Here is a 26,295-nt window from a genome sequence, read left to right as displayed (position 1 = left end):
TAATTGAACCTTAACAATGTTGGCATTCCATTATTTCCTCATTCGACAGACGCGTGAAAATGATTAAAACTGAAAGAATTGGAAGGCTTCAATTGAACTTACTGTAATACAATCATGGTCTCAAATAACAGAATCGTCTGTTTTTCATTTCTAAGCTCTGAATAACAGACGGTTTTTTTAGTAGCTTTTTCTGATTAATCACTTAGGTAAAAGTTAGCTAAGCAGTATTTTTTTTTTTCTTTTCTTACTCAAGACTTGGATTCGGACCAGAACTTTCACTTAGTTCCAACCAGACATCCATTAAATGGATCTCTGGCATCTGTTTGCTGGCTCATTTATTTATTATTTTGTGTAAAGAATTTGGGTATTTGAAAGGAGTTAAAATACGTATCGGTAACTATATATTCTCTATGTTCCTAGTAAATAATTGTATTTATTTGGTACATACTATATAATTTTTTACCTCTTCATGGCTGCATTTTCAAATTGAAAAAAAAAATATATTCAATTCATAAATAATGAATTTTATACAAAAATGAAAAGTGAATTAAAAAAGTTATAGGGAAAGTTTTCGAAACAAAAATTATTTTTTATATTTAACATTTTTTTTTGTATAAATTATTGTGGGAATATTTGCAAAATTCCATAATTAAATGGTTTTAAGGACTCAGAATTTTAGGTAAAATTTAGATCAACTTTTAGATCAAATTTAGATCTATTTTTAGATCAAATTTAGATCGATTTTTAGTTTCATCTTAATAATCAGATTTTTAATTTCATCTTAATAATCTTTTAAACATAATAGCTATTTCTAAGTGATGATTTATTTCAATCATTGCTTTCTGTGTATTATCGCCTTTATTTTTTGTCAGAGCGAATGATATGAACATATTTTTTCCTTTTATATAATGCTTTTGTAAAAAAAAAAGAAAAAAAAAGTGTATTTTGTTTTATTTTTGAGCTTGTATCCTTTCTTGCTTAAGAAATTCCACGAATTTATATATTTAATCTACTTTTTATAGAATCCAATTTTCTTTTATAGCAAGACATTTGATTATATGTCCATGTTACTAACTGCGAAACAAGAGACAACCTTCCTTGAATATATACTTCTAACATTGTCTTTATATAGCCTTGCTATTTAACTTCCTTATTATAAAAAAGAAAAAAAATAGCTGTTTCCATTTAATATGGCAATAAATACCGATAGTATAATATTCTAATATCCGTCTTACAGCACAGTTTCATTTGACTTTTGTTCTTACTGTAGGCTTTTAGATATTTTTTTCATAATCTTTTATTAACCATATGTCTGACGCAGTGTAGCCTTTTCTGGCTCTTGTGCTGTTAAAACCAACAAGCCGAACTAAACCAGGGAACCCTGTGACAATGATGACTGCTAATCCTGTTAAAAATGAAGGAACTTAGTAATTTAAAAAATATTATTATCCGATTACAATTTACTTTTCAACTTAGATATATTTAAAAACTGGAATTGAAAAATGTAATGTCTTCGGTTATAAATATCTAAGATTTTAGCAAATAATCTAATATGTATAAATGAATTTTTGTTTGTTTTCGAAATTTATTTGATTTTTCTGAAGTCGCAAAAACAAAAAATATTATCTACCCTAAAATATACTTAAATAATAAAGTAAACAAATAAATAAATAAAATAAATATCATTTGTACTTCTCCTTTATATGTAATTCAATTTCATTGAATGTATTCATTGTCGACAGGAAAATAAATATCATTATTTCTATCATTCCTAATGAAACAAGATAGCTATTTCAAATTTCAAACGATATTTCCAAAATTATTTCTTTTGCGGCAGCAACGCGCCGGGTATCAGCTAGTATATTATAAAAAAAAAAAAAGAGAAACTATTTACCACCATTTTGTGAAGTAAGCAATGACTTACACAGCACTAGCAACTGTTTTTGAAAAATAGCTTTTACAGGTTTTTCTGCGCATTCATCTTAACCTTTAATGAACGACGGTATACAGCAATATACTTTTGATAAAGAAACCTTTTGTAACTTAACCGATTTAACCAAGCAATTTAATGATGCGTCAAGATGCAACAATTATACTAAAAAACGATAATCTACGTTTTCAGCATAGAATCAAATTTTTTTCCTCCCATTTTCATGTTAAAACCTGAAAAGAAGCGGACATCTCTTTTTATTCATTTTCCCCCCTCTCAGTTTACCGGATCCCATTAAAAGCATGGATAGGAAGAAGAAGGCATTCAATAGCATTACGTTTCAAATTATATTTTCCCATTCAACTCCCTTAAACGAACCTGCAACCTTGTTACCAGCCAATTTTAAAACACCCTTCCCCTGAAAAAATAAATAAAATAAACTGTAAATTGAGAAGGAACCTCTAAAGAAATCACCTGCAAAAATGATAAATAGAAAAGAAAAAAAAAATTAAAAAGGCAAAAGAAACAAAGTTAAAAATGAGTTAGCTGCTTAGCCTGAACTGCATGTAGCCTGCAGAATGATATATTCACGGGGCATAGCATCTTTCTGGTCGTCACATAATCTCCATAACTAAGTTAGGATGGGACTTTTTGAATTCCTTTCATATTGGTCCTAGCCTGAAGCGTGGCTTTTCCTAATTATGTTTGGTACCCACTAATTGCATTTTAGTCTGGAAAGGGGGGGGGAGGCTCTATCTTTACAGATGATGCGTGTCCCTTATTTAAGGTTGTCTTTCTTTTTCTTTTTTTTTTTAATTCTTTCTCTTGATATTTTTTTAGGGTGTATTCGACCTCGTGAAGGGCGGGCGAGTGCAGGATCCAGTTAGATTGTGGCGAAATTGACATTTTTGACAGTTTCTGTAATCGAATTATAAGTGGTTCTGGGGTACGGGAGGTTATTTTGCTGCCAGTGTCTCTAGGGGATTTGCTGTAGGGTGTTCTTTTTTGATTTAGAAAAACATTTGCATGAAAAGAAGGGATTTGAGTTGGAGTTCTGCTTTAACATTTTCAGTCAAAAAGTTATTTTTCTTCTTTGTTATTGAAAAAATTGTGCTGCCGTGAAATTTATTTGATTTGATCCATTGTGCTTCTCTTAATTCAATTTATTTGATTGCTTTCTTAATTTCCTATGATTGCTTTTTGACTAAACATTTTATTTTTTATTTAATTTAAGTTTATTCATTCGCTGTTTAATGCAATTAATTCATTCTTACTTTATTTACAGTATCCGCTTATTATTTCATTTAAGGTAGCGCTTGTGATTTTCTGACTGAAAAATCACAATTTTTCACAATGTTTCAACTGAAAAATCCCTCTTTTACTTTCTCAAAACCATTTTTGTTTTATATTTACTATAGTTTTGAATTCAATTAAACACATTTTAATAGAACTGAGCAGCTGAAAATGGAACTATAAAACCTTATATTTATATAAACCTATTTCTATTTAAGTTATTAAAAAAATGGCTTTTTCCATTTCATTTCTTTTACCATATATACTAGATATAACATTTCGAACGCTTATTTTTGATTGAAAGTGCTTGACACAAACATCAAATCAGGGAGAAAAACATTTTTGCAAATATTTCAAAAAAAAAATTATTAATTTAAAAATATTTCTTTACTATATATTGTTGTTGTATAAATGCCATTTGGAAATAAAAAAATACTGCTTCAAACATCATCATTTTTAAAGCTTTAAAATGCTTTAAAGTGTGCAGTGTCCATTCAATTTTGGAATCCATTACACATTTAGCTTGAGGAAAATATAGTAGCACAGAATAATATAGTAAGAGTTGCAGTTATATGTATAAGTGCTTCCGTTTTGTTATAATTATGTCACATGAATTGTTTACTGAATTTATTTATTACATGTTGTATTTCAAATGTATAGCATATTAAAATGTTATAATTTCTAAAAACATCCATTGAAGTTTTCCTAAGCATTTTTCGAAATATTTATAAATTTCTTCTTTTTTTTTTATGATTTCGAATCATAGTATAATTGATACGAATTTTTTTTTCAGAGAAAATTATGCATTTATCTTATATGAAGCGTTTATACATTTATTTTTATGAATATTTTATGAAGTTTTTTATTTCTTTTTCTCATTGTTTTTTCCTTACTTCTTTTCGTTCTTATTACATTATTCGCTAGAATTTTTACCAACACTTTTTTATTATTTATGTGAAGCAATTTGGCTAAATTCAAATCTTCGATTAAGAACCCCAGCACCTCACATCATCTCTCGACCATTTTTCCCCCTATAATTTGCCACTTTGCGGGTAGGTAGGATGAAGTGCTTGGACTCAAGGTTCTTAACCTCCTGGCATGGCAGTTGGGTGATGTATGGAAGGAAAGTCGTTGAACATTACTTAATTGCGCTTTGTGAAATTCAAATATGCTTTGTTAGAATCAAAAATAACAAAAGTTCACTTCAATAATTCATACACTATCGTGCTTCAATATGCACTATGAATTATTTTATCATTAAAATTAATCCATCGTTTCGCTAGTAAAGCGAGAATTTGCGAATTTACTGGAATTGAATTTCATTTTGCATTTTAGTATGTTTGAAAAACTAAATTAATATATAGTACACTCCCGAGTATCCGGCCTAATGTAGCGGAAGAGCATATCGGATAACAAAAATCAGAATAGGCCACAGTTCTATGAACATCTTTCTTTGCCCACCAGTACCAGAAGACAAAGTTTTTATATCGAATGTATTACGTAATACGTATTTTCTCACTTCGTATTGAGTACTAAACCCTCCATTTTTCTCAAGCCATGTAGAATGTGAAAGCGGCCGCGGCTCGGTGAATCATAGAAGCAGCTGCCGGTAACGTGTAGAGTTAAAATTCAAGACTCTGTACTGGTAGTTAATATACTGCACTGCACGTTTCAAAAATTTATTAGAGAAAAAGTAAATTAGAGGATATAAACTGTTCACATTTTAACACGAATTCTATTTTTGCCTAATTTAAATGCTGGAAACATAAACAAAATGTTAAATCGTAGGCCTAATTCTTAAGAAAACGACACGAACTGATTTTATTTTTCACTGATAAATGATTGCACAGATATAAAAAAGTAACCCTAAGATAAGAATAAAAACTTACAGTTTTTAGTTTTTAAAAAAGTCCTTAGTAGATGACTTAATAGACGCCTTGCCTTCCTCATTTAATTCCTATAAAGAAAACTAGGCCTGATAGTACTGAACCTGGATACTCGCGAACCGGATACTTTTCAAACTTTTCAAAAAGAGAGGGGGGATTTTCCAAAATTAAATGTTGTATTACAGCCATTTTAGCAACAAATAATCAAGACAATAAAGAGAATGCATTATTTTGATCTAATTATTTTTAAGAAACTTCTTTTGAAATTAGATTTTGTATAAAATTGTTTCTAAAGAATTTATATTTGATTCCTGATTTTTGAACAAACGTGTTCAATTGCTTTAGAAATAGTAACTAAGAAGCCAATTTGCCTTGCATTACACGAACGAGAATTAATTTGGATTAAGTTTGCTTTACTATTCCGTTTTAGAATATTTTATCACAAACAGTGCTATAAACTTTTCCGAAAGTACCAAATTCCAGGGATGGAACGTGATTTTCTTCCAAAACAAGAAAAATAACCCGCTTGTTTCCGTTCCTTCTTTGAGCCGTGCTATTTATTAACCTATCGAAGTAAGTAGATTTAGCTTTTGTCTTCCGCTTTTTCTCTTCAACGACCTAATAAACAAATTCATTTCCGAATCTTAAAAGGAGAAATGCGATCTATAAATTCAATTTCGGAAACCAAATGTACTTTTAGTTGAAAATATATTGGAAGCTTCAGTTGAATCTTAAGCTCATTTTTACCTTCTTCTTTCTTTCTTTTTTTTATGTTTGGAGTCTCTAAATTTCTTAAAAATTGCATAAGCAACGTATATTTTGAAATATCTTGAATTCTACAGGAAATGTTGATATAACATTCGTACTGGACGTTTCAAATGTTTTAATATTTTGAAGCTCACACATTAATGTATGTTAATGGAATGCGATTAGAAAGAAACTTTAATGCAAAATAAATTTGATCCGAAATAATTCCGTTTGTAGTTACAATGGTGAAATTCTCAATTTTTTTATTGTTTTTGAAACAGTTTAACAAGATTATCTTGAAATCACAGATCCTTAGACAGTATTCTTTAGAAGCAATTTTATTCAAAAATTTAGAGAATAACAGCATTAAAGTAAATTATTCTCCTACATAGTTCATGGTTATTTTCTTACTTGTATTGAATATTTCGAAAATTAAACCTGCTTCAAAAGCATTGTTGCGAATCTGTTATACCATTTCTTATCTATGTCAGTCTTACGGTAAGGAAATAAGATTGACAGTGGTTTTAATCGATGGCAAGCCAAGGATTCCTTATCTTGGCGAGAAATTTGGCGACAAAATGAATGACCAAAAGAGGAGCCTGGAAATAGTTTAAGATAGTTATTTTGGAAATAGAATAGTTATATGGATAGATTTTTTGAAAATCAAACTGCAAATCTATTGTAAAAGAAAAGTTAGCAAATTTCTAGATATTTGGGAATATTATAAAATCAGAAGTTTGTTAAGAAGTTGTTTTTGTTATTTCCACCTAAAGTTTTATTTTTGAAAATTTATGTACATTTAATAAAAATCAAGGTGAAATATTTCCAAGACATATCAGTAACGAAGGAATATCATTTCCCTATATTATTAGTAGCTGAAAGCACCGATCCTAGTGAGTGGTTGAAAAGCCACGATGGCAAGAACACGGGAAAAAAACAACAACGGAAAAGATGTATTGAGAATTATTTAATACCTTGAACTGAGTTATTCCCACCCCCCAAAAAAGGGGAAATCGGTTTGTGGGAAAAACAAATAAATAAATAAAATTATAAAACAAAAACAAGGTGAAAAGATCGTATTTTCCTTTTTGGTTTAGTTTGGTCATATTAACGTGGACTAGACCTTGTACTTTTCAGCCGCGGTTGAATGATGAGAAAAGACACCTGAACTGGCACCCCTCTCTCTAAACTTCCGTATCACACCAGCAGGAGGGCATTCGGCCCCGGCGGAATTACGTGCACCAGACCAGCTCACACGACGATCCATCTGTGGAATTGGGTCTCGAACTTGAAGCCCCGCGTTTCGAAGCCGAGACCTTACCACCCATTCACCGGGCCCCCCCCCCTTTTTTTTTGGAATTAACATTAAAATTTTTGTAAAAATATTTTTAATAAAATTTAAGAAATTTTTAAAAAATTCTTTTTTTTTCCTTCTTTTTCTGAAGACCTATATAATTAGAAAAAAATCGCGAAAATGCATCCATTCAACCCAATTGTATTTTTAACAACTTTATTGTCAATTTCTTCTTTTCTACCCTCTTTCCAATTCACATTATTCTGCCTCTCAGCAAATGCAATTGTCTGTCGGATGTCAACCTCAAACTTGTCAGCGTCATACCATGACAGCTTATGTATGAAATAGGGAATGGACTGCTTTAGGGTTAACACTTTTATTTTTTCAGAAATAATCAAGGGGGAAAAACATTCGGAATTCAAACATAAGTATAAAAAGATACCTTGTTTGGACCTCGTAAATATCAAATAATTTTATTTTTTCTTCTCAAAATTTTTTTTTACCATCGTTTTAAACCGCATGTAAAGAAAATATAAAATTTATACCAAATGGAATATTTTCCCTTAACAAGTTTTTTCAGACCACATATTTGAAAACAGTTATAAGTTTGAAGTAATCCTTGATAATATATTTTTTTATACACAAAGACTATATTTTATTTCTCTTGAAAACAATGTATTATGTGCGTGTTTTAAGATTTACTTTCAGATAATCCTCACTTGGAAAATCAACCGTAGAAAAAAAAAGCAACAGATCATTTGTAATTTTTATTTCTGGAAATGAGTATGAATATCACGCAGGGAAAAAAAGGGAAATTTTTTAATGCTTTCAACGCACATTTAATATCCACCGGAGAGTACTTTCGATAGCACAGCGCTGATCATAAATTATATAATATCCCATTACTTCATCTAGGATTCCGATAAGGCTTTTTCTCTGCGGACTAATGCAGTTAATTCTCATCTTATTAAGTAGAAATTTTATGTGCATTAAAACGTTTCAACGGTAGAAGGCACAAAAATAAGAAAACGAAAACAAAACAAAAAAAATTCGAACTCCGAGTTAGAATTAATGGCGGTAGTGAATCGCAAAAATTCGTATTCTTTTTCATTTCTCCTGTGTCAGATCTTACTTAGAATTCCAGGAATATAGCCCCCTGGAAATTAAATCAACCAAGACGATAGAGTAGAAAAAAAAGAAATAAGAAGTAAGAAAATGTTACGGTATAAAAAATTATAATTATCTTGGATAATAAGAGTTATAATGAAAAGAAACGAGGAATATAAACAAATGGAGAAATGTCTCCTTACTCCCCTCCCCCCCTTTTTTTTAAAAAAAAAAAGGAATATTTTAATTCATTTTTACAAATTTTTCATTTTTGTGCCTCAAAATCTATTCATTCGAGAATTACTTTCTCTAGGGGAAAGAGATATCATTAATTCTTTTCTGGGACTCAATTTTGATTATAATTTATTTTGACTTGTGGGATGAAATAATAATGCGACTCTAATAAATTAAATAAAAGTAATAAAGATAAATAATAATAAATTTCAAGAAAACTGGATTAACCAGAACTGTGTATATGTATACTATTTCTGTAATTCTTGGAATGACGTTGTCAAGCAAAGTAATTTGGAGGAAAAAAAAAGATTTTGATGTAATTCTCGTTTTTTTGATTGAATTTTCATAATTGTTTAATAATCAATATTTAAAAGAAAAATAAATTAGTGAAATAAAAATTTAAATGCATTTTTGTGTTAAAATATAACATTTTCTTTTTCTTTTTTTAAACGAAAAAAAAAATCAATTTTTTAAGCCTTTCTTTCACTAAAAATAAAGTAAAAAACAAGGAAAAGAAAATGATTTTCTTTGTGCAAATATCTTTGAAAAATGTTGATTGATACTAGATGTAAAGTTTTATTGATTTGAGCATGAATGGCATTTCCTTTTACAAAAGATTATTATGTATCAAAAATTATCAGTCACAGTAAGGTTAAAGCAGCGTTTATCTAAGAGAACTTAATAAAGTTTTATTGGTATCAGATTTTTTAAATATGGCAATAATGGCTGAATAATGTTTCATCTTATAATTAATATTGAGTTTTATATGCAAAATAAAGGATGCTTTTAGGCCTTTTTTTATTATGAAATTAGATGTTATTTTAAAAAATGTAATAAAAATAATAAATGTATAAAGAATTAAAATGAAAGAAATTATTTACTCATCAGAAGGAAATATCAGAAATAATTCGTTCGAGCTCCAAAGCTTGTTTGCCAGTTAGAAAATTTTATATATATATATAGCTTTCGATTCTCCACCTCTCTGTTTCGTGTTGATTTTCATTTTCTTATTCCTGCTCCTTCGGACGACAACTTCTTACGGCCCTACCCTTTATTGGTCAGACAGTAGAATCGGGTACATGACGGACTTTCGCGTTATGCTGTAACCTTTTGTTAACGATAAATCGCCAAATATGACAACCTTTCTTATCTTTTTCTAATAACTCTAAAAGCGAAAAATGGATGCCTCAAAAGCATAAAGAATATAAAAGGCATAAAAAATTGACATATGTATTAAAAATGCGCAAGAAAATGAATAGTCTTTTAATTACTTGTATCAAAGTTTTTTTTCTTTCTAATAAAAGATCCTTTATTAGATCTGAAACATAGAAGTCTTACAGATGACTTGACTTTCTAATCTGGCAAAAACCTCTAAAGCTTTATTCAGGAGTTTTTTTTAGTAATCATAGATTTACAACTTTCACAATAAGAGGATTTAATACATTAGTTAGAAAATGCTTCCCAACAAATGTAACTAATCTTAACGAATACATTTTGTCTATATAACAACTATATGACATTTATTATACAGATAAATGTCAAATGTGTTAAAATTGTGTTAAAATGTCAAGTTCCATTTGCGAAACAACCCGACATACATTGATTAAATAAGCATTCGAAGCACTTTTCTCGAGCTTTTAATAGAAAAGCAACTGAAGTCTAAAATGCATTTAGAGTTTTCAGCTATTTTAATTTTCAGTTAAAACTAAGTTCAGTTTAAAAGTTCCTTTCAACAACTCATTTGCCGATGATCAAATATTTAGTAGCCCTTTCGGTTAGTTAACGTCGATGGTTTAGGAAGGTATCCGATACATTATCAAAGCATTTTAAATAGGAGATACAGACTTTAGGAATTTTAAAATGCTTACTCGAATGCTGGCTTGCATTTCATTTATAATAACTCATTTATTCATGCTCAGATAGTATTGACAATACATTCATTTTTTTATCTACATTACAAATGTATTTTAATTTATTTGTTTGCAAAATAAATCTATGTTGTTAATAAAAAATTTCAAATTTTGCTTTTAAATTGAGTATTTTAAGACACATTAAGGATTTAAAAGAGTTCTCTTTGTGTAAATTTTTGAAAATGCTCATCCATTTTATAATGGTTTGATGAACCGCACTTGTCAACTGAAATATGTTTAAGTTCAATTCGAATTCTATATCAAAGTTCTATTCCTCTGCATTGGGCGAGGGATAATCTTTGTTACAGTGATTGGTCTCAGCTTTGATACTGGAGGATTCATCAAAGATTCGCTTTGTATAGTTGAATATATCGTCTAGATTCTTATCCGATTATTCGTGCTCCCACTTATGTGGGAGTGAATTATTGACACTATCGTTCTCTGCATTCGACAATCACTTATGTCCCATCCAAAATAGCTGTAAACTCTACATCAAGTAAACTAAAAGTATTTTGCGTAATTTTGCCTCGATAAGACGATTTTAAAATCATCACTAGAGTTAAAAATTGCTTCTCTTTAACGTTAAACAAATGCATGCATGGCTTATTGTTCGATCACAGGATGAATTATCATATAGACAAAGTAAGTAACTACCTAGGAGCCCCATAAATACTAATCTTATTTGGTGATTTACGAAACCATATAATTGAATAAATATTAAAATTAAATCAAATATTATTTGAATTTGAAAACATAATTTTTCATGCTTTTAAATTTGTTTTCAAATCAATGTAGATCAAATTATTTTGCAGTTGGCTGACTGATTCATAAGTCAAAAGCCTTTTCCCTGGCCTTTGAATAGTTCTGATGCGTTAAATTTTTTTTCAATTTTTTTGAAATCATTTCATTAAAAGCTACTTTTAAATTTAAATTTTTAAATAAATGAGTACGATATACTGAAATCGTTTCTCATGGAATTGATGCGAGTCTAAATGTTTCGCTATTTTAATTTTTATAATATTTGTTTCTTAAAAACTGCTTATATTAGATGTTAAATTAAAACTTTAAAAAATTATCTGATTTTTTTTTGAAGTGCAACAGTATAGAATATTTCTGCTATCGAAAGAATTCGAATCATTTGTTATTATCGCTCAGAAACTGCTGGACTGAAACTGAAATTGCAACAAAATCAACTGAATCGCACAGTTGGCATTTGCGCACATTCGGTTTCATATATACTCCCTATTCACTAGCTATGGCAAGATGACGGCAGTGAACCTCGTTATATAGTACCGGCTTCATGATGGGAAGGGCAAAAGTTAAATACCTGATTCCACAGAAAAATCTCTCTGTACAAAGGTTTGGGACCTGCTAAATTCATTATGGATTAATTGTCATTAGGTTTATTGGCAATGATGGCAAGTGATAGGTCGAGATAATATCTTCTCATAAACTCAAGATTTAAAATTACGAGATTCAATTCAAAATAGCTTTAAAATATTTTGAGTGCCGGCGTCCTAGCCTAGGGGTAGCGCGTCTTCCCCGTCATCTGGGCGTCCCAAGTTCGAGTTCTGGTTTGGGCATGGTTCTAGCTGGGCAATTTGGTTTAATAAGAGTCAATACATATTTGAAAGATTCATAAAATAAGGGATATTAAATTAAAATAAACCACTAAACTAAACTGCCCATCTGATAAAAGAGAGACTTCAAACGAACATTGTCTAGTGTCAAAATATCTAATTTTGTCAATGATGATGTAACTCCGATAACGAAGCCACATAGCGATATCATTTTAATGTGATTTTAATTAATATTTATTTTTCCTTTTATTGGGGTTTTTTTACGCAGAAAATAGAAAAATATTATATTAAATAAGTAATTAGAGTTATGGAATTTATGATACCTGATATAATTTTACATTCATATATTGTGAGCTATGAAATTTCTGTGCTGGTTATTAACTGTTTGGTTGACCTTCCAAGTATGTATACAATTCTGGAAGCGCTCTATCAAATGGTTCTTTCATTTACTATCGTAGAAGTGTTATCTTTTATGAGGAACTGCAAATACTTAACAACAATTTACTTGATTGTTAGTTTGTTTTTTTACGAATATAATTTGCAACACTGAATTCATTCCTATTCCCAGAGAGCAATCAGTAGATAATGATTTCTTAACACAATTGAATGAACTGCTATGTTTATTGCTTTGTTATCGCTTTTGAGCGTATTTACTATGAGCTAATAGTTATACATGACACCTGATTATATATCCAAGCGTGGTCGGTCCTCTGCTATCGTCAATAGGTTGAATTGCAATTAATATGCAACACGCTCTTTCTGTACTGATTTAAAGGATCAAATGCCGGATTTCATAATCCATGTTTCCTAGTATTTGGCCGCATTGTTCTATTATTAACACAGTGTGTTTCGTAAATCATCCTACTTCTGTGGATGGAGATTTATACAAATTCAGTATACAAGCCCGTAAATGATACTGGAAAGGTATTGTCTGCCAGAATAAGAGATAGGAATAAACCTTCATAAGTTCGCCCTCATTGTTAAAGAAAAATGAGAGTGTTTATTAAGTAGTAATTGCTCAAGCCAACTAATTTCAAATTTTAAATTTTAAAACGCTTTCTATCCAACTTTAGTTGCTGGATTTACCATCACCCATCCACCCTCTTAGAGATCCAAACAACAACAACAAAACGATATACGCTTATTTTGAAATTCATGGATATATATACACTAAACCCTTTGGACTTAAATTGCATATTAAGCCTAAATAATATACTTTTGGCATTATGATAGATATATATAAACTAAATCCTTTGGTCTTATATTGCATACTAAGCCTAGGTATTAGACTTTTGGTATTATACTTAGGAGTCGAAATAATAACGATAATGATAATAAAATATTTTTAGGATTGAATCGAATTTTTAATGTCAAATCTGTATCATGTTTTGGACCCAATCTGATAATAATTTCATATCCTATCGGCACGACTATTCTTATATTTGAGATCACTATAAGTCAGAAACCAAGAAACATTTAAAATTTATTACATGTCTTTTAACATCGATATTGCAGACTTATATAAATTTTTAAATCCAGTCTATAAACGGGAAAAGGTAAGGGAAAAAAATACATATTCGATTATCTTTACTATGCTACGAAGCTAAACGAAAAATATATCATGATGTGGTATTATACTTAAAAATCGGCGGGAATTTGATGATATCTCATTTTAATAAAAGATACCAAGAGCAATCACACTTCTGTCAAACTTCCTTCGGATTTCCAGAATATCATCTACGTTATATTCATTGTTTCGAAAACAACATACAGACAACTCTGCTACGTAATAAATGTCAAAATGTCAATGCGCATCCTGTTTCCCTTATATTTCCCCTCGGTATGATTAAAACATGTTTTTGAAGACTCGCGCGAGAATAAAGCGATAAAAAAAGGTGACCGAACTGCAAAATAAATAAATAAATAAGTCTCGTAAAATATATTCGCTTAGTAACAGCTTTGTAAAATTCCGAATTTCGTAGGAAGAACGAAAACTCGAGGGAAATATTTTTTTTTTCTCTCTTGCGAAGAGACTTTATGACTTTAAATTCAAATTTCCTTCTAAACTCGATGATTTTTATTATAGTTCCTCTTTCATTTTTATACGAATTTTATTACCGTTTTTATTCGCGAGCACAGGGAAAAGCTGAATTTATTTCCTAAGCCTTGTATTATTACGCGTGAAGCATTACGGATTCAATAAGTTTCATATTTAGGTTAGAAATACGGATTCCCCTCACTTCGTTTCACTTCAGCACTTTTTTAAATATATTTTTAATAACTGTATCTTAACCTCTCGGCGCTATCTAATAAACAATTTTACTGCAGACTTTCGAGCCGTAAGTATTTTTTAAGGGCGCGTTTTTATTAATATTCGGAGACGCCATTTTTTTTCATCTTCTTTCGGGGCTTTTTTTCTTTGCGAGGTAACTTTTTTATTGCCATAGCAACTTCTCTCTATATATATATACATATTTAAAAAAATTCCAAGTTATATTCGCTAACGGATCTTCTCGGAAAACGGAAATGTGAGAAATTAAAAGAAGTTGAATTTATTAGTTCAGAAACGCATAATAAGTGTTCGGACCGTCTGTTGAAAGTACTCAGAGTTTGCAACTTTTTTACTTTTTGTAGCTGTTTCAAAAATCAATTTCAATGCAGAATATGTCTCACAGACAAGTCAGATAATTAAAAGATATTTTGCAGAAGGCAAAATGCAACTTTGAGGAATGAAATGACTTGTTTTAAATGTTGATGTATTGGCAATGTCGATAAAACAACAAAAATGTCAAACACAAATAATCAATATTTTATTAATACGGAATTTTATGTCATTTATATTTTAACTCATTTGCTTGAAATTTTTAAAGGAATTAAGCGAGTAGATTTCATTTATGATGGTCGAACTTCAAGAAACTGCTGAATCAAAAAAAACTATAACTGAAGAAAAATATCAAATTTGGAACTAGTTTTGATTTAAAAATATTTTGAGCTATTGGTTTTTGAGATTCTAGAAACATTATGTTGAATCTTTCAGCTTACACAGGCTGTCATACAGGACTTTATTTTACAATTTTTATGTGTTTCAGCTATAACTTCATATCTGAACAACTTTAATCCGTTTTAAAATTTAAAATAGTACTTACCGAATAACTAAATTCATTTTTAGTCATCACCACAATCGCAGCTATACAAATCAGTGTACTAACATTTTCAGCATGCCCTTAACTAATAATAACTTAATAATTAATAATTAAAATTTATAACTTAATAATTAAAATTAAATAATTTCTAACTTAATAATTAAAATTCATAAAACTTCACTTTTTATATTTTAATTTTAGTTTATGAATTTGAAACACTACAGATTTTAAAATTCCGAGAAAATCTCACAAATTCTGAGATATCAAACACAGATTCATTCTATTGAAAATTATCCTAATATAATATAGGTCTTATGGAAAGGATCATATTTCGAATTATGAATTATTTACTTAAATTCGAATAAAAAACGGAAGAATTTATGGAATAATTCATTAACGGAAGCTGCCAAAACATTTTTATTTATCAATTTAAAATTGCATTTTGTTTTTATGAAAAGTTTTTTTTTCATAAGGAATTTATAATATTGAATCTTATGACTAAAACAACACTAATCACTCCTCAATCTCCAGGCTTATAAAAGTACATTTCAGGATCATTTTTTTTTAATTTTCAGGTTATTAGGAAATAAAAAACAATCTAGTTAGTAATCATAGATATAACTTCTTTATATTCTACCTTGGATATGTATTATTTCTTTCAAAAATATTTATTACTACATGGTACACGCCGCATTATTGCCGCAGAAGAAATAATTTGGGGAAATATTGTACGAAATTTCAAACAGCTATCTTGTGTCATTGGGATGATAAAAAGAATGATATCTGTTTTTTTTTTTTTTTTGTCGACAATGAATACATTCACAGAAAATGAATTATATATATAAAGGAGAAGTATAAAAAAATATTTATTCTATTTTTTAAACTTTATTATTCAAGTACACTTAGGGTAGACAATATTTTTTGTTTTTCCGCCTTCAGCAGAAACATTTCTTGGTTGTCCAACTCGTGAGCATCCAACATACCATGTGAAAAACATGGATTTTCTAGGTTCAAAGCAATAAATTGGAAAAAGTTTTACCGCCATCGGTTGAACGGTACGGCAGCGCATAAGGTACGAAGAAACAAAAATTCATTTTTATATATTATATATAATGATTGTACTATGTCTATAACTTTCGCGCAAGTGCAAGCAATAAGTCGTCGCTTTATCGCCATCGGATCTATGGTACCGCAGCGCATAAAATACGAACAAACAAGCATTCAATTTATATATTAGATTTAATTATAAATTGTCGACAGAATTCCCCTGATATTTATCAATTTCTTTTCTAGGAAAAATGTTACGCCTTCAGACATTTTTTACTCATAAATGAATCAGTTTTAGCTTAAAAGGATTTTCTTTGGAAATGTGTAAAACTTTTTAATCTAATTCTTATAAATTCGTGTGCATTCGGTATTCAGTAATTATTATATTTCATTTTTATTTTCAGGTAATTAGAATGCCGAAAAAGATGTTTGCGAAATGAAGTGTTCTTCAATTATGCGTGAAATGAAAAGAATGAACATTTTAGCTGGTGAGTCATTTCAAATACCTTGAAACTTTTGAAAAAACATTGCCGAATGATTTTGTATATTTGGCTTGTACTAGAAATATTTTTAACTCTTTTAGATATCAATTATTATAGCTGTAAACATTTCCAGGATTGAATGCGTCTTATTTCTAGCATTATGCTTCAACGACTTCAAATATTACTTCAAAGATAAAATAAATAAATGAATAATAATAAACGAGATTTTTTTTTCTCTTAAATTTTTTTTCTTCATTTTATGCGATAAAAATACTCCCAAAAAATCAATTTCTTTTTTAGAAAAAAAATTAAAAGTATTGAAATTTTAAACAATTGTATTTAAATTGCTCTAGTTAATATTTGCTTATAGTCATCCATTGTTAAGAAATGAAGTATTCGTTTTGCAATATTTTCACCATAAAGCAGACATTAATGCCAAAAAAATTAATAATAAGATAAATATTTTATTATTTATTTTACAAAGCATCTCCATGTTTCAATTCTTCCTGAAGACGAAATAAACCCTTTATCGATTGATGCCCGTATCTATGAACACGATAGCTCAAAAGTGGAATGAGCTCGATGAATAAAATTTGGTATGCAATCTTTATACAAAATTGTGAAACTGTATGTAGATCTGAAAAGGGGAAATGTGTGTCATTTTGGCAGTATGTATATTGTTACGAATGTGTGGTTTTGCTTCAATGCGCTACAAGTCTCACAGGAAGAGATTATTGAAAATGTTTTAGTGATGTTGAAGAGATCATAAATCCATCACCACCGATTTTGGCGACTTGGTGATGAATTTGGTGTCAGAAATGAACGGTTGTGCATGTACGAGAATTGAAACGACTTTTCTAGGACTAGAGATATCTTGATTCTTATAGGGTTTTCGATACCCTATCGATAACATATATATTATTACTGAAATTATTCCGTTAACTCCACGGTTTCGCTGTAGTAGGTGTATGGTGGACACAATCAGCCGGCCTCATTAACAAATAACACCGTTTACTAGCACGAAAACTCAAATACACAGACGGCAAATATATAGCTGAAACATTCATAAACAACGCACAGCAGCACTTACAACAAACAGCAGCCCACTAATAGTAATATGTAGTAAACAACCACAAGAGAACACAAAGCGGCCAGACAGAACTCAACAGGAAGTGAGAATCCACGAAGCTATTCACTAAGATCTCTACAAACGCCTGCTATTCTCCACTGTCTCCTCGTTTTAGCTGCACCGTACTGCAGACTCACTATTTTACGGCTACTACACACACGATTTGATGCTGCTTAAATGCTTGTCTCTAAAACTCGGCGCACGGTACCAATTCTCAATCCAGCGATTGCTTGAGCTCTGTTGAAAATGTATTAATATTTTATTTTATTTATTTATTTATTTTAGAATGGCAACGTTATTTAAGAAATATTTTTTGCTGTCTCATTTTGTAGATGGCAACTTGTAGATTAATCCCAAGATGGAATAAAGCAATTTTGAATTTTTTACCGGTGGGATATCGTTTTTCTATTTTAATATAAAAAACGAAAGAAAACGGTGTTTTTCTTAGGCAGCTTTAACAAGCTCCACTCAACGCTTGCGCTTCATTAGACGGATCCAACAAATTCGTTGACTCACTATACGACTGATTTCGGATTCGATAGCAGGCCTTTTATAACTTCCGGCGAAGGGCACATACAGCCATAAAAAATGTAAGTGCCATTGAAAAGTTCATATTAAACACAGTTATAAGTATTCCAATAATAAGTATGAGTTATATTATATTAACAGTTATAAGTGAGATCCCTTCCAAAAATGTGAAGGATATCGAAACGGTAAGATAACCCATCCTATAATTTTTCTCCATGATTGGGGTAAAGTTTCAAAACGGTGCAAACATGCGTGTATGGAAAAAATTTGATTTTTTTTTCATTGAGCTTCATCAAACTACAGGTGTTTGTTTTACCTCTATCAACTGACGTCGACGAACCTAAAATGTGCATACCTGCAGGCTTTCAAAGAGTCGCATCAATGCTGTTGAAAATGCATGGGATGAGCTATCATGTCGCTTTAATATCGTTCATATTTTTGGAAGGGCTTAAAATGAACATTTATAACTGTGCTGAATTTTAATTTTGTAATTTGTAATTTTCGACGCACAACAGGGTTTGTACTTTATTTTGTTTTCTTTTAAAAGACTTGAAAAATTGGAATATTCCTTTATAAGCACCCTGTATCATATAGAGGTAGGGAATGGTAGGATTATTAATTCAACATATTACGATAATTCAGAAACGCAATGAGCTGGACAGATAAATTTTAATGCATAAAATTATCATTTAAATTGTATATCTGCTTCAAATCTACAATCTAGTGTTGATCTACTTCAAATCTACATTCTAGTGTTGATCAACTTCAGATCTACAATCTAGTGTAGATCTACTTCAAACCTTAGAATCGATCAGTATAAAGAAGCGATATTTGAATATTACAATGCTTTTTATTTGTATATTTCTTACTAGAAAATTAAAATAAAAAATAATATAACGTATTCAACACAACGCTAAAAATTCATCTGAACGTTAATTTTATTCTTGTGAAAAAGTCGTTGAATAGTGGCAACGAGCAACAAGTATCCTGACTAGAATCCATTGAAAGCAATTGATTTAGAGTGTTACTACGTTTCGAAACTCTAGCACAAATGATTTTTTTGAAGCAATCCAATACTCACCATTTTAATGAATACTCTAGAAGTGGGGCACAAAACTGATTTACCAAGAAAAGAATGATTCATCTCCAGGAATTGTAATTGGCGATTTTCCGAAATTCAATACCATTCTTTACGATCACTTAATTCCACCGTAAAAATCCTCAAGAAAGGAGTTATTGATTTGAGGAATCTAACAACCCATTCCTTTAAGCTGAGCGCAAATAATATAATAACCCAAGAATCCAATCCAGTCAGCAAGCTTGTATGAAGGTCCTCGTTGTTCTGTTCAAAGACTGCAGCCCCCCGAGTCATTTGATGCCTTTCACTTTGCTCACTCTTCTGAGCCATTTTAATGAAAAGAAAAGATAATTTCCAGTTAGATTTGCTGTCTGAACTCAATATCCTTGAGAGAGATCTAGAAAATTAAAAAGATATGGAATGTCTTGCGACCTCCGTGCTTCAGCACGCGAAGAAATGGCTTTAATTTTTCAATTTTTTTATAACTTTTTTTTTATTTAAGCTTTCTGTTTGAGTCATTCGATCACGATTTTCATTTCTGTGATTTGTCTTCCTTGAATTTATTTTTGATTCTCAATTTAAGTTGTTAAAAAAATTTATTTTATAGTTGATCGTTAAAGTGTAAAAATCTACCTGCTTGCATTGTTAAAATGCTTTCATCTCTTATCGTCCTTGAAAATGTTGCTACCTTTTATGGGTCTGATGATAGGGAGTGAAAATTAAATTAAAATCACGTTAATAATCATTCATGATTTTGATTCCATTTCTTTAAAAATATGCTTGAATGATGTTCGCCTTTTTTCAAAACTCTTAAAACTGCTACTTTTTTCTTTACAATGTAAGAGTCAAAGAAAGTATTGCAACTGCAAGGAAATTCGATATGTAGATTTTGAAGAATTTTTATGTTGTGCTCCTGTTGAAGTCTGAAATCGGCAATGTCAAATCTTTGGAAGTGTGTCTATCTATCTGTGAACTCAAAAGAACGACTAAATTAGAAGGATTCAGTTTTATATGTGGTCTTTTTTTTATTAAAATTGTAGAGCCCTGTCGAATTTTAGATGAAATCTGTTATTGAGAAGTACGTTCATCCCTCTGTATAGACGAGAACTCAACAAGTTAGATGTTAAATGCCTAAAGTTGAGTAATGCGTTTGTGAAAAATTGTTGAAATTTCTCAGTGATGCTCATACAAATAATATCAAACGGGCTTTTGAAATCCTTTAATCAACATCAATCTATTGCATATATCGGTCACTTGGAAAAAAAGTGCCATAATATGAAATTATCTACTTTTTTGCTTAGGAAATTTCAAATCACCTACATTTCTTTAAAATGTAATATCACAAATTACATTTTCCATATTTATCTCTAGATAGAGAGCATTGCAGTAGATCTCGCGGGAAATAGACTCGAACAGACAAACGCTATACGCTTCTGTAAAATTTCATTTTTTCATATTCATATCAGTCTTTTACCATGAGACTGATATGTGTGTCATACCAATGACAAAGTGACATACAAGAAGTGATTTAAAAAGAAATTTGTCACCACTGATCGAATCCGTTATCAAAATTCTCAAAACGCACAGTTCAAGAAATTCAACATCTATATATTCAGTTAGCATTCATCCCACACGCCATCATTTCATAACAAGCATAGGAAATTCCCTAAGTTTCCAGCAGAAGAACAAGGTCCACCCTAACCATTTCTATGCCGAACGAAAATCTACGGAAAAATAATAATGCGGAAGGGGGAAAAAAAATCGAGGAAAGAAGACAGCAACGAAAGAAATGTTTAAAAAAAATACTTCCGGCTTTTCGTCGGAGCACGAGTTTGTAAGAAACCGACAGGCCGGAAATTTATTTTATTCCATTCCAGACCACCCCCTTCTCCTTTCCACGTCATCTTCTTCCACATACGCACTTGCCTCTTAAAATTTCGTGAGCGGAGCACGCATTCTCGAACTTTAAATTCGATGTGGTAGACTTATGGTAAAATTACCGGTGCGCCAAATATATATCTCTACATTTTTTCTCCCGACTTTGGGAGAATATTTCTCCTCTTCTTCTTTCTGGGCTTGCATTTTTCTTTTTCTTTTTTTTCTTTCTTTCAGTCCTTTTACAATCTTAAGAAATATCGATTATGTTAATGTTGCCAGCATTTTTTTTTTTTATTCTGTCTCCTATTTATGCATTTATATTCTTGGGCGCACGTGTTTTGTGTGTCACCGTGTTTGCTGCGGATGAGGCTGAAGAGTATTCTTTTCTTTTTCATGAGGTATTCAGGCTTTGGTTTGGACATTATCTTAAAAATGATAATGTTTGCGTCACTTGGAAAAATTCAGTTGTGTACGCTCATTGAAAGCTTCGACAAAAAGCCTGCAAAATATTTATATGTAGATTTTAAAAAATAACTCAGCACTATCACAAATTTGTGTCAGAAACAAAAAAAAGTTTGTCATTTGGCAGAAAAAACAATTATTGTTTGATTTAATAATAATCTTTATTAATAATAAAGATGCATGTGGGTTCTGGCACTGTGCAGGCCAAACAGCTTGACCTACGGATGCTAAATTTGACAAATGCAAATTTGCACCTTGGAGGGTTGTAATGTACTCGACGGTGCGATTTTTTTTTAAATTTTAACTAAAAATAGCCGTCTTTGAGGACCAGTCTCTCAGAAGCTGTTAAACATTGAATACGGAATATAAATATTTCGTTTAAAAACGTTTTTAAAAAAGTAATTTGACGTATTTATATTTTAATACATATGTATAAAAAACTTCATAACTCTAAGAGAATAATTCGCTACAGTGCCTAACGGAGTCCACTGTCTCTTAAGAAGCATGTAAATGCGATAACTCAAAAACACAATGGTTTAAGTGCATCAAATTTGATATCTGACTTTGTGACTGCAATTGTAGCTGTGTGTCGAATCTTGGTTTCAGTCATATGAGATGAAATGCAACTAAAATATAAATTTACCTTTCTCAGAAAGTCTGACAGAAAGATTTGGGGAGACCACTGCTACTGGTTGTTAGATATGTATTAATCGGATTTTAAAAAATTAAACTACGAAATTTTTATTAAATTTTTTGATGGTGTTGAAGATAGCAAGTTTATTTGTTATTGTCTACTAAGGGCTTGAGAGAAAAGGGTGAGTACCCTTTGATCTAATTGAATTTTGCCAAATCGGATATTTATTCTTCTAACTGAATATATATTTTTAGAACTTTCATAGGCTTCTGTTTTTTCCAATTTAGAGGTGTCCAGAAATTGCCATATTTGGAATCCATTTGACCTATGTTTCATTTTACCTTTTATCACAATTAAATAAATAGAATCTAAAATTTTATACATTAATTAAAATATAAACGCATATTCGTAATTTTATATTTTGGTAAACAAAATTAAATAGTATTTAAAAATTTCTATTCGTAATTTTGCGTTTTTTAGTGAGAAGGTATATAACTTCAAATATCTATATGCTTAGAGTATTGATACCATAGTTCTAAAAAGAAATAATAATAATAAAAAAATTCTGCATGAATTGAAGTTTCAGAATATTGAAAATAGCTTGACAGCCAATTTGCAATCTTTTCTCTATTTCCTTCTATGTAAATTTTTCGCATCTGCAAGTCGTTATCATCCTCATACTCTTTCCCATCTTAGATTATTGCATCATAATCAAAAGAGAGTGCATCTTATCTTCATTGAATTGTTAATTTTTTCTCATAGATCTATATTTCCGATTTAAATTTATGTTTAAAAAAACTTTTTTGTTATATTGATAGTTAAATGGATGTAGGATAGAGATATTTTGCCACGATAATAAATAAAAAATAATAATCTATTTCTGTTACAGTATTTTGAAGATGAAAAAGTGCGAATTGTAGAATCTTTTCAATACTGATAGCAATTGGAAATTTAAAACATGAACTACATAGAACCCATGAAAAAAAATTATATAAGAAAATTCTAAAAATAACAAAATTAATTAATTAGAATTAATAAAAAATGTACTAAATTTTTGTGATAATATTGTATCAATGCTTGCAAGAATATGTAATTGTAAAATAAAAGTTTTGCAATAACTTGATGTATGGTAGGGAATACTACAGATTAGTTCAATACTTTAAAATGAAAAATCATGTTTATTTCAGTTAAAAATCGAAGCAAAAAGTCACTTTTAAAAATAAAATAAAAATAATTTTAGAATTTTAAAAATTATTTTATTTTATTTTATTTATTTATTTATTTTTTATAAACAGTCGTTAAAAAATAATGAATTTCTGATTATAATGAGTATGGGTTTGATTTTTGTGTAAGAGCATTTTATTTGCTTCAAATATTGTCATATATTATTATTCTCTAATTAAATAAAATTCGAGGGCAATATTAAAAAAAAATTAATCTTTGAAACAGTGGAAGGTTTAAAAAAATTATAATTGTCTTTGAAACAAGAAGGGATATTATTTTATTGCTGTGCATTTAAAATGTAAATCGCGTAAATTATCTAATTATTCGAAGGTGACATACTCCTGTTCTTTATATTCTGATTCTGTTAACCGGAATTTATTAAATTAATTAAGGAGTAATCGTTTATTTCTTTGTTATCATTCCGAAATTGCCTTCTGTAACTTATGAAAGCAAGAATATAATTTTGTAAAAGATAATTAAACAAACGACGATGTTAAAATTGTTTTTAAAATGAGGAATAATTGTTATATTTCATTACTTTCCTATAATGTAATTGTTTCCGGAATGAGGTTATAAAACTTTAAAATGTGAGAATAGAAATATTTTTTACAGATTGTAATTAAGAAATAATTTCATTTCCCTTTTCCTGTAAAATCACAAAACATTTATGATGTATCCTCGTTTCTAAATCGCATGAATGTAAGGTTTTCAAGGAATTTTTTTATACACCAGTTATGAAAATTGATAAAACTTTATTTTTTTCTAGATATAGTAGTTTATAATCTTATATTTAAATTGGAACATTACGCTTAAGATTAAATATTTATAAATGCTTTTGAAGTTAGTTTGATTACTTTAATATCTATACTGACATAAATGTTTTATTTCAATATATATACTTACATATTGGTCTGATATATTCAAATAAATATGAGAAATTGTAAAGGAAAATTTTTTGTATAGTGCAATTTAAAAAATTTGAAGCTGACGGAAACATATTAAAATTCGATTTTTCCAGAAATTCTGACTAGTTCTAAATAACAGAATTCTAGACAGAAATAATAACTAGTTCTAAATAACAGAATTCTAGACAGAAATAATAACTAGTTCTAAAAATGAATCCAAGAAATGAAAAAATAGACATTTAAATTAAAAATTTTAAGTAAATATTTATTTTAATTAAAAGAATATGTTTAATAAATAACCAGTACGTAATTTAGATAAATAACGTGAAGATTATAATAATTAAGCAAATAATAATCTTAAAATAAACATTTTGCATCAGTCGTGCATGCACAAATATTACTACGTACCACGAATCGTGTGATTAACGCAAAACTAAAAAACTACTTTTATTAGTAAGAATTTACTGCACATTTTTATTTTTTTATGCATGTATTTGTATTTTGTGAATTCTATAAATTAAAATGGTTTTAAGAGAAAGTTAGTGTTATTATTCCAACGAATAAATTTAAAAAAAATTAGTATAACAGGTTGAACCTAATTTTACAATAAAATTATGAAATAGACAGCAAACCAATCAATAAAAACTAACTTTTCGGATTTTTTTTTCAAAATTCAATTGTATTCAAGTATATGACTGTTATTTAAATGCATAAAGATCTTAGAATTATTAGCTGTTATGATATATCTTGTATATCCGCCATACTCAAATTGTTGCTAACTGTATTTCGAATGATATTTTCTGCGCATAGCAATGAAGCTTGGTTAATCTCTTAGACAGCATGTGTGTTTATCCCATAGATAAGAGTAAGCCCAACTGAAGAGAATAAACTATAAATAAAAGCAAAACTGCAAGACAATATAAAAATAAATAACATTGTGGGAAAAATAAAATGTTAATAACTAAAATGGAAGACGGAAAATTCCCCAGTTTGTTAACAAATTGGGCAAAAGTGTTCGAAAGAAAAAATAGAGAAAAAGAACGAAGTATTGAAAAAAAAATGTTTTAAATTCTGTTGGAATAGTAATAAAGATAAAGAAAAAGTGACAGAAAAAGCATGAAAAGAAAAAAATATATCATAGGAGAACACATGGCTCGAAGCAGCTTTTTTTATATTTTTTTCAAATGCTATTTCTTTTTCTGTATGCTTTCAAAAATTCTATATTTTTATTTCAAAATAGAGAAAATTCATTTTCTTCTAAGTTTATAACTGCAAAAAAGGCGTAAATAATTTTGACGGAGGTTATATAGAGAGGGGATGAAATTTTTAAAATTCAATAATTTCTTTTTCATTTTTAAAGTAAAAAAATATTGATATATTTTAAATATAACGTTTTTTATTTATTTGAAATTAATTTCTTATATTAATATCAGCAATATCAACATTTTTATGCGACTAGATGGCTTGTCAATTAATCCTATAGACAAGATTAAATCTTGCTAAAAAGAATAAATTATATATTTTATTTCCACGATAAAATTTTAAACCGAAAGAATTATTAGCTTTCTTTGACATAGAAAGTTCTTAAATATTCCATTAGCAATGGCAATCAATTCTTCTTCCTTCTAACATTATTTAATTAAGTTTTAAACATCAAATGTTCTTTTATAATTAAATTCTGTATTTTTCTTTTTACATTTTATTTCCATATTTCACATACACACACAAAATAGTTTGGGATCAGAGACAATTCCTGTAAAAAAAAAGAAAAAAAAATCAATTTTAGTTGCCATATTTGAAATTT

At 29.4% G+C, this 26,295-nt stretch overlaps 1 protein-coding gene across 2 annotated transcripts in view; it reads left to right on the top strand.

Moving 5' to 3' along the window:
• LOC129965741 (latrophilin Cirl-like) overlaps positions 1–26,295 on the top strand; it is a 716,323-nt gene that overhangs the window by 231,409 nt on the left and 458,619 nt on the right. For both annotated transcript variants that reach the window (XM_056079881.1, XM_056079880.1), the window contains exon 3: positions 16,576–16,659. The gene's annotated coding sequence lies outside the window, so the exon portion shown is untranslated. The remainder of the gene's footprint in view (positions 1–16,575; positions 16,660–26,295) is intronic.

This window comes from Argiope bruennichi, chromosome 4 (genome assembly GCF_947563725.1).
Source record: "Argiope bruennichi chromosome 4, qqArgBrue1.1, whole genome shotgun sequence".
In the NCBI taxonomy this organism is placed as follows: domain Eukaryota; kingdom Metazoa; phylum Arthropoda; class Arachnida; order Araneae; family Araneidae; genus Argiope; species Argiope bruennichi.
This window is presented reverse-complemented; position numbering and strand designations above follow the sequence as displayed.